The sequence below is a fragment of the Pseudophryne corroboree genome, chromosome 2 (assembly GCF_028390025.1).
Source record: "Pseudophryne corroboree isolate aPseCor3 chromosome 2, aPseCor3.hap2, whole genome shotgun sequence".
In the NCBI taxonomy this organism is placed as follows: domain Eukaryota; kingdom Metazoa; phylum Chordata; class Amphibia; order Anura; family Myobatrachidae; genus Pseudophryne; species Pseudophryne corroboree.
In genome coordinates this window covers 636285766-636292954 of record NC_086445.1, presented here as the reverse complement: position 1 = coordinate 636292954, position 7189 = coordinate 636285766, and positions in this window count along the sequence as shown.

Below are 7189 nucleotides of genomic sequence, written 5' to 3'. Positions count from 1 at the left end.
TCTGTTAAAATAATTCCACACCGAAGAGGTGATTTTTTTTTTGTAATTTGACCAGGCATGTCAATGGCCATATTCGTCCCACGGACGACAGGTGTCTCCCCGGGTGCCTGACTTAAACAAACCACCTCACCATCAGAATCCTCCTCTTCAATTTCCTCCTCAGCGCCAGCAACACACATATCCTCATCCTGGTGTACTTCAACAGTGACATCTTCAATTTGAATATCAGGAACTGGACAGTGGGTGCTCCTTCCAGCACTTGCAGGGGGCGTGCAAATGGTGGAAGGAGCCACCTCTTCCCGTCCAGTGTTGGGAAGGTTAGTCATCGCAACCAACACAATTGGACTCTCCTTGGGGATTTGTGATTTAGAAGAACGCACAGTTCTTTGCTGTGCTTTTGCCAGCTTAACTCTTTTCATTTTTCTAACGGAAGGATGAGTGCTTCCATCGTCCTGTGTAGCTGAACCACTAGTCATGAGGAACATAGGAGACGGCCTTAGCCGTTCCTTGCCACTCCGTGTCATAAATGGCATATTGGCAAGTTTATGCTTCTCCTCAGACGATTTTAATTTAGATTTTTGGGTCATTTTACTAAACTTTTGCTTTTTGGAATTTACATGCTCTCTACTATGACATTGGGCATCGGCCTTGGCAGACGACGTTGATGGCATTTCATCGTCTCTGCCATGACTGGTGGCAGTAGCTTCAGCACTAGGTGGAAGTGGATCTTGATCTTTCCCTATTTTACCCTCCACAGTTTTGTTCTCCATTTTTTAATGTGTGGAATTATATGCCAGTAATATATCTGGAATTAGATGGCAGTAATGTATGGAATTAGATACCACTAGACAGATACCAGATACCACTGTGACTGGAATGATGATGACCTATGCACACAGGACACTACCACAGCACCCTACAGCAGCAAGATGCAGCAGAAGACACTGTACTAGTATTAGTAATGTAGTATTACTGAGCACCACAAGACAATGAGCAGTGATACTGAGCACTGATGATACTGAGCACTGATTATACTACGGAGAACTGATACTGAGCAACATGATTAGCACAAGACACTGTACTAGTATTAGTAATGTAGTATTACTGAGCACCACAAGACAATGAGCAGTGATACTGAGCACTGATGATACTACGTAGAACTGGCACTGAGCAGCACGATTAACACAAGACACTGTACTAGTATTAGTAATGTAGTATTACTGAGCACCACAAGACAATGAGCAGTGATACTGAGCACTGATGATACTACGGAGAACTGACACTGAGCAGCACGTTTAACACAAGACACTGTACTAGTATTAGTAATGTAGCATTACTGAGCACCACAAGACAATGAGCAGTGAGACTGAGCACTGATGATACTGAGCACTGATGATACTACGTAGAACTGACACTGAGCAGCACGATTAACACAAGACACTGTACTAATATTAGTAATGTAGTATTACTGAGCACCACAAGACAATGAGCAGTGATACTGAGCACTGATGATACTACGGAGAACTGACACTGAGCAGCACGTTTAACACAAGACACTGTACTAGTATTAGTAATGTAGCATTACTGAGCACCACAAGACAATGAGCAGTGAGACTGAGCACTGGTGATACTACGTAGAACTGGCACTGAGCAGCACGATTAACACAAGACACTGTACTAGTATTAGTAATGTAGTATTACTGAGCACCACAAGACAATGAGCAGTGATACTGAGCACTGATGATACTACGGAGAACTGACACTGAGCAGCACGTTTAACACAAGACACTGTACTAGTATTAGTAATGTAGCATTACTGAGCACCACAAGACAATGAGCAGTGAGACTGAGCACTGATGATACTGAGCACTGATGATACTACGTAGAACTGACACTGAGCAGCACGATTAACACAAGACACTGTACTAATATTAGTAATGTAGTATTACTGAGCACCACAAGACAATGAGCAGTGATACTGAGCACTGATGATACTACTGAGAACTGACACTGAGCAGCACGATTAGCACAAGACACTGTACTAGTATTAGTAATGTAGCATTACTGAGCACCACAAGACAATGAACAGTGAAACTGAGCACTAATGATACTGAGCACTAATGATACTGAGCACTAATGATACTACGGAGAACTGACACTGAGCAGCACAATTAGCACAAGACACTGTACTAGTATTAGTAATGTAGTATTATTGAGCACCACAAGACAATGAGCAGTGATATTGAGCACTGATGATACTGAGCACTAATGATACTGAGCACTAATGATACTACGGAGAACTGACACTGAGCAGCACGATTAGAACAAGACACTGTACTAGTATTAGTAATGTATTATTACTGAGCACCACAAGACAATGAGCAGTGATACTGAGCACTGATGATACTGAGCACTGATGATACTATGGAGAACTGACACTGAGCAGCACGATGCAGAACAAGACACTGTACTAGTATTAGTGAGCAGCACAAAAGCACTCTGGAATTGTCACCCCCCAGATACCACTGTGACTGGAATGATGATGACCGATGCAGTCACAGGACACTACTACCAGAGCACCCTACAGCAGCAAGATGCAGCACAAGAGAGACACTGTACTAGTATTACTGAGCAGCAATAAGCACTGATACTGAGCACTGATACTGAGATTTGACACTGAGAGAACGTAGCCACGTACTCTCTGTACCCTCTACAATTCACGAGTGAAAATGGCGGTGACGCGCGGCTCTTTATATGGAATCCGAATCTCGCAAGAATCCGACAGCGGGATGATGACGTTTTGCCTCGTTTGGGTTTTCCGAGTCAGGCGGGAACAACCGAACCTGGCTCGGACCCGTGTTTGACACGTGAAGTTCGGTAGAGTTCGGTTCTCAGAGAACTGAACTCGCTCATCTCTACAAAAAAGTAAGGATTTTGACAGGGCACGATTATTTTATATCGACATTGGGGGTCATTCTGACCCAATCGCACGCTACAGTTTTTCGCAGCTGCACAATCGGGTCCGAACTGCACATGCGCTGCAGCCGCAATGCGCAGGTGCGTCGCTGCCCGGCGACGTGGGACGCCGGGCAGCTATGACACTAACGAAGATCGGGATCGCAGCATCAAACGCAAGGTGATTGACAGCAGGAAGGCATTCCTGGATGACAACTGACCGTTTTCTGAGAGTGTCGAGGAAAATGCAGGCGTGTCCAGTCGTTTGCAGGGCGGGTGTCTGACATCAATTCCGGGACCTGACAGGCTGAAGTGATCGCAATGGCTGAGTAAGTTCAGAGCTACTCGGAAACTGCACAAAACTTTTTGGCAAAGCTCCCCTGCACATGCGATCACACACTTGCTAAAATACACTCCCCCATAGGCGGCGACTATCTGATCGCACGGGCTGCAAAAAATTGCAGCGTGCGATCAACTCGGAATGACCGATTGTGTGTGTACAGAACTGTATGTACATTTGTTTATGAACAGGTCCTGAGTCTATTGGAGATTCATCAGTTTTTTTCAAAGGAATGGCAGTGAACTTAATTGTGATGGAAATTTTATATTTAATCAGACCTAAGGCCAATTTAAAGAGTCATGACTTTATTGAGAGTTATACCCCTTTTCCATTGCCCAAATAATTGACCGAGTCTACCTGGGATAGACCTCAGTGGAAACAGCTACCAAAAAAATAACCCGGATCCAGTGACCGGCCAATACAACCTGGGAAGCGAGTAGGGTTGAACATGAGTAGAACCCAGATAACGTAGCAGTGGAAATGGATGCTACATGGATTATTTGACTTGGGTAACACAGTGTTAGAGCTTCTGGCATGCTGGCAGATGATGTCATCTGTCAGAGCCCTACAGAGACAGCACATGCAGCCATTGCAGCAGCAGCTGCTGATAATGCTGATGTTGAGCACAGACCACAAACTGACCCACAACCTAATCCTCAGCCTGAACTGCAGCCAGGGGCTGGCTGGGCAGGGGGGCAGATGCCACGGCCAGTGCAATTTAAGTGTTCCAGGGCCGCCTGACTGCGGAGGCAGGCAGTGGATGCTCCTGCTTCCCCTGGTCGCTGCTCAGCTAGGGACAGATATACAGTAGCACAGGTGCATGATTATTGGTAAACTTTCACCTAATTGAATGTATATACAGTATATAGGTACTGCCCATTATTCCGTTAGCTATTTAAACCACACCCACATTATTGTCATGCCCATTTTTGCATTGTATTCCCTGTAAAAAGCTGGGCCACTTGCTTGAGTCTGCCCCCCAGGCTGAAAATTGCCAGCCAGCCCCTGATTGCAGCCCACAGGCCACAGCCTGACCTGCAGCATGAACCTCACCCTGAACTGCAGCCTCAATCACAGGCTGACCCACAACCTCACCCGCAGCCCTATCTGCAGCCTGAAATGCAGTAGCATATCTTCCTCCATCTGGATTGAGGATGAAATAAGAGAGCTACTGCTCAGAAGGGAGAAGAAAGAAATTAGATGCAAGATGACAACGGTTAAAGATGCTGTTGTGCACCAGAATATACAGTATCACAGGTACTGGCATCACAAGGAATACACCGGTCATAGCAGCAGGTGGTTAACAATTTAAAGTACTTATGCACTGCATGACAGGAATGTATGTATTATAATTTGTGTTACAGCACATTCAGAAACACTGTGCTGACAAACCCCATAGCACTGTCCTCCTCATGTGCACTATCCTGCTCCAGCCAGATGGAGAACAGTCAGGTGACACCGACTAGTACACAAGCTACCCTGCCGTCCTCACAATGCAGTCCACTATCACCGCTCCTATTGTCCGGTGATGACACAGGAAATATTGGGATGGATTTGTCCATGAACAACGACAGCGTCAGTGTCACTAAAGAAGGGGTAGTCAGAATCAGAATCAGCTTTATTGGCCAGGTGTACTCACGTACACTAGGAATTTTTTGCAGTCAAGGCAAGCTCTGAGATGGCGTATGGCAAACTGACCCCAATGCTACGTTTTAATAGTGATAAAGGTAACCCCAGGAAAGGGCACCCCTCGCTTATCCACGTTCAAGCACGCATTCAGTCAGTCAGCATCAGAGTCATACACGGCTGCAGCCAGTGACCAGTCAACAAAGTAACCTTTGTAATAACTATCCATGTGTGTTCAGTGAGAAATAACAGAGCAGAGCTGGTTTATTTCCTGAAAGCATTACATTATAAAGAGATACACATTTGCATACAGTGGGGTATATTTACTAAAAATCGTATTTTCCCGTTTGAGGTCAAAGTTCAATCACGAATGACATCGAAAGTGTAAATATGCAACTTTTTGAAATTAGTACGACTAATTTACTAAACTGCCGTATTCTGCATTTTCGGTTTTACCGATGTCGATGTCAGTCGTTTTTTTTGGCAGTGTTTTACGTGAGTGACTTGTTAAACACTGCCGACTTTAATACAATGGATCTCGGCCGGATCTGAGAGATCCGTGCTGGGCTTCATTGTGCACCTTGTAAAAAAAAAAAAAATCAGTGTTAAAATAATAAAAAAAAATTGCGTGGGGTCCCCCCTCCTAAGCCAAACCAGCCTCGGGCTCTTTGAGCCGATCCTGGTTGCAAAAATATGGGGGGAAAAATGATAGAGGTTCCCCCATATTTAAACAACCAGCACCGGGCTCTGCGCCTGGTCCTGGTTCCAAAAATACGGGGGACAAAAAGCATAGGGGTCCCCCGTATTTCTGAAACCAGCACCGGGCTCCACTAGCCAGATACATAATGCCACAGCCGGGGGACACTTTTATATAGGTCCCGGCGGCCCTGGCATTACATAACCAACTAGTCACCCCAACTAGTTATATAGGTCCCGGGGTACCCTGGAGGAGTGGGGACCCCTTCAATCAAGGGGTCCCCCCCTCCAGCTACCCAAGGACCAGTGGTGAAGCCCGAGGCTGTCCCCCCCCCTATCCAAGGGCTGCGGATGGGAGGCTGATAGCCGTTTGGAAAAAAAAATGAATATTGTTTTTTGTAGCAGTACTACAAGTCCCAGCAAGCCTCCCCTGCAAGCTGGTACTTGGAGAACCACAAGTACCAACATGCGGAGGAAAACCGGGCCCGCTGGTACCTGTAGTACTACTACTAAACAAATACCCCAGTAAAAACATAAGACACACACCTTGAAAGTATAACTTTAATGCATACATACACACCTCCATATACACATACTTACCTTATGTTCACACGAGGGTCGGTCCTCTTCTCCATGTAGAATCCATGGTGTACCTGTGGAAAAAATTATACTCACAAAATCCAGTGTAGAAGGCTCTTCTTCTTTTAATCCATTTGTAATCCAGGTACTTGTCAAAATAAAAAAATGGACACCCGACCTCGCACTGAAAGGGGCCCCATGTTTTCACATGGGACCCCTTTCCCCGAATGCCAGAAACCCCCTCTGACTTAAGTCTAAGAGGGTTCCATCAGCCAATCAGGGAGCGCCACGTTGTGGCACCCTCCTGATTGGCTGTGTGCTCCTGTACTGTATGACAGGCGGCACACGGCAGTGTTACAATGTAGCGCCTATGCGCTCCATTGTAACCAATGGTGGGAACTTTGTGGTCAGCGGTGAGCATAATTCTATTGGTTAATGATCTCTTTAATTCTATTGGTTAACATACTTTTCTTATCCTATTGGTTAATAAACTCCTATCTTCTTAGTAAAGGCTAGAATTTCTATATGTGGTTTTAGGTCGGGCAACTGGGGACTTTTGCTAAGCTCGTAACCTACATATGTCTGGTTATGTTTTCACACCTGCTATACCGCAAACTGACAAATACCTTTTGAAGCCTCCAAATCTAGCTGCTGACATTATATTTCTGCAAGGAAAGTATATATTAGATAAAGGTCATAACTTCACAATATGGGTTCAAACAGAGTACAGTGTCTCGTACTTTTTCCTGTGTCGACTCTAAGCTGAAAACAATTTGAAACAGATTATCAGATGTCAATTAAAATGGAGTCTTATGAACAAATATGGCTTCCATCTTTATCAACTTCCCCTCTTTGTTTCTAATTTTTACCTCTAATCTACCCTTCCTTTACCTGGTCATTGATTCTATAGGGGCACCTACTTTCACGACTGGTGTACCGTAAGGGCACTCCAGACGTGGGCTAGTCCATTCAACACCCCCATGCTCAGGCAGA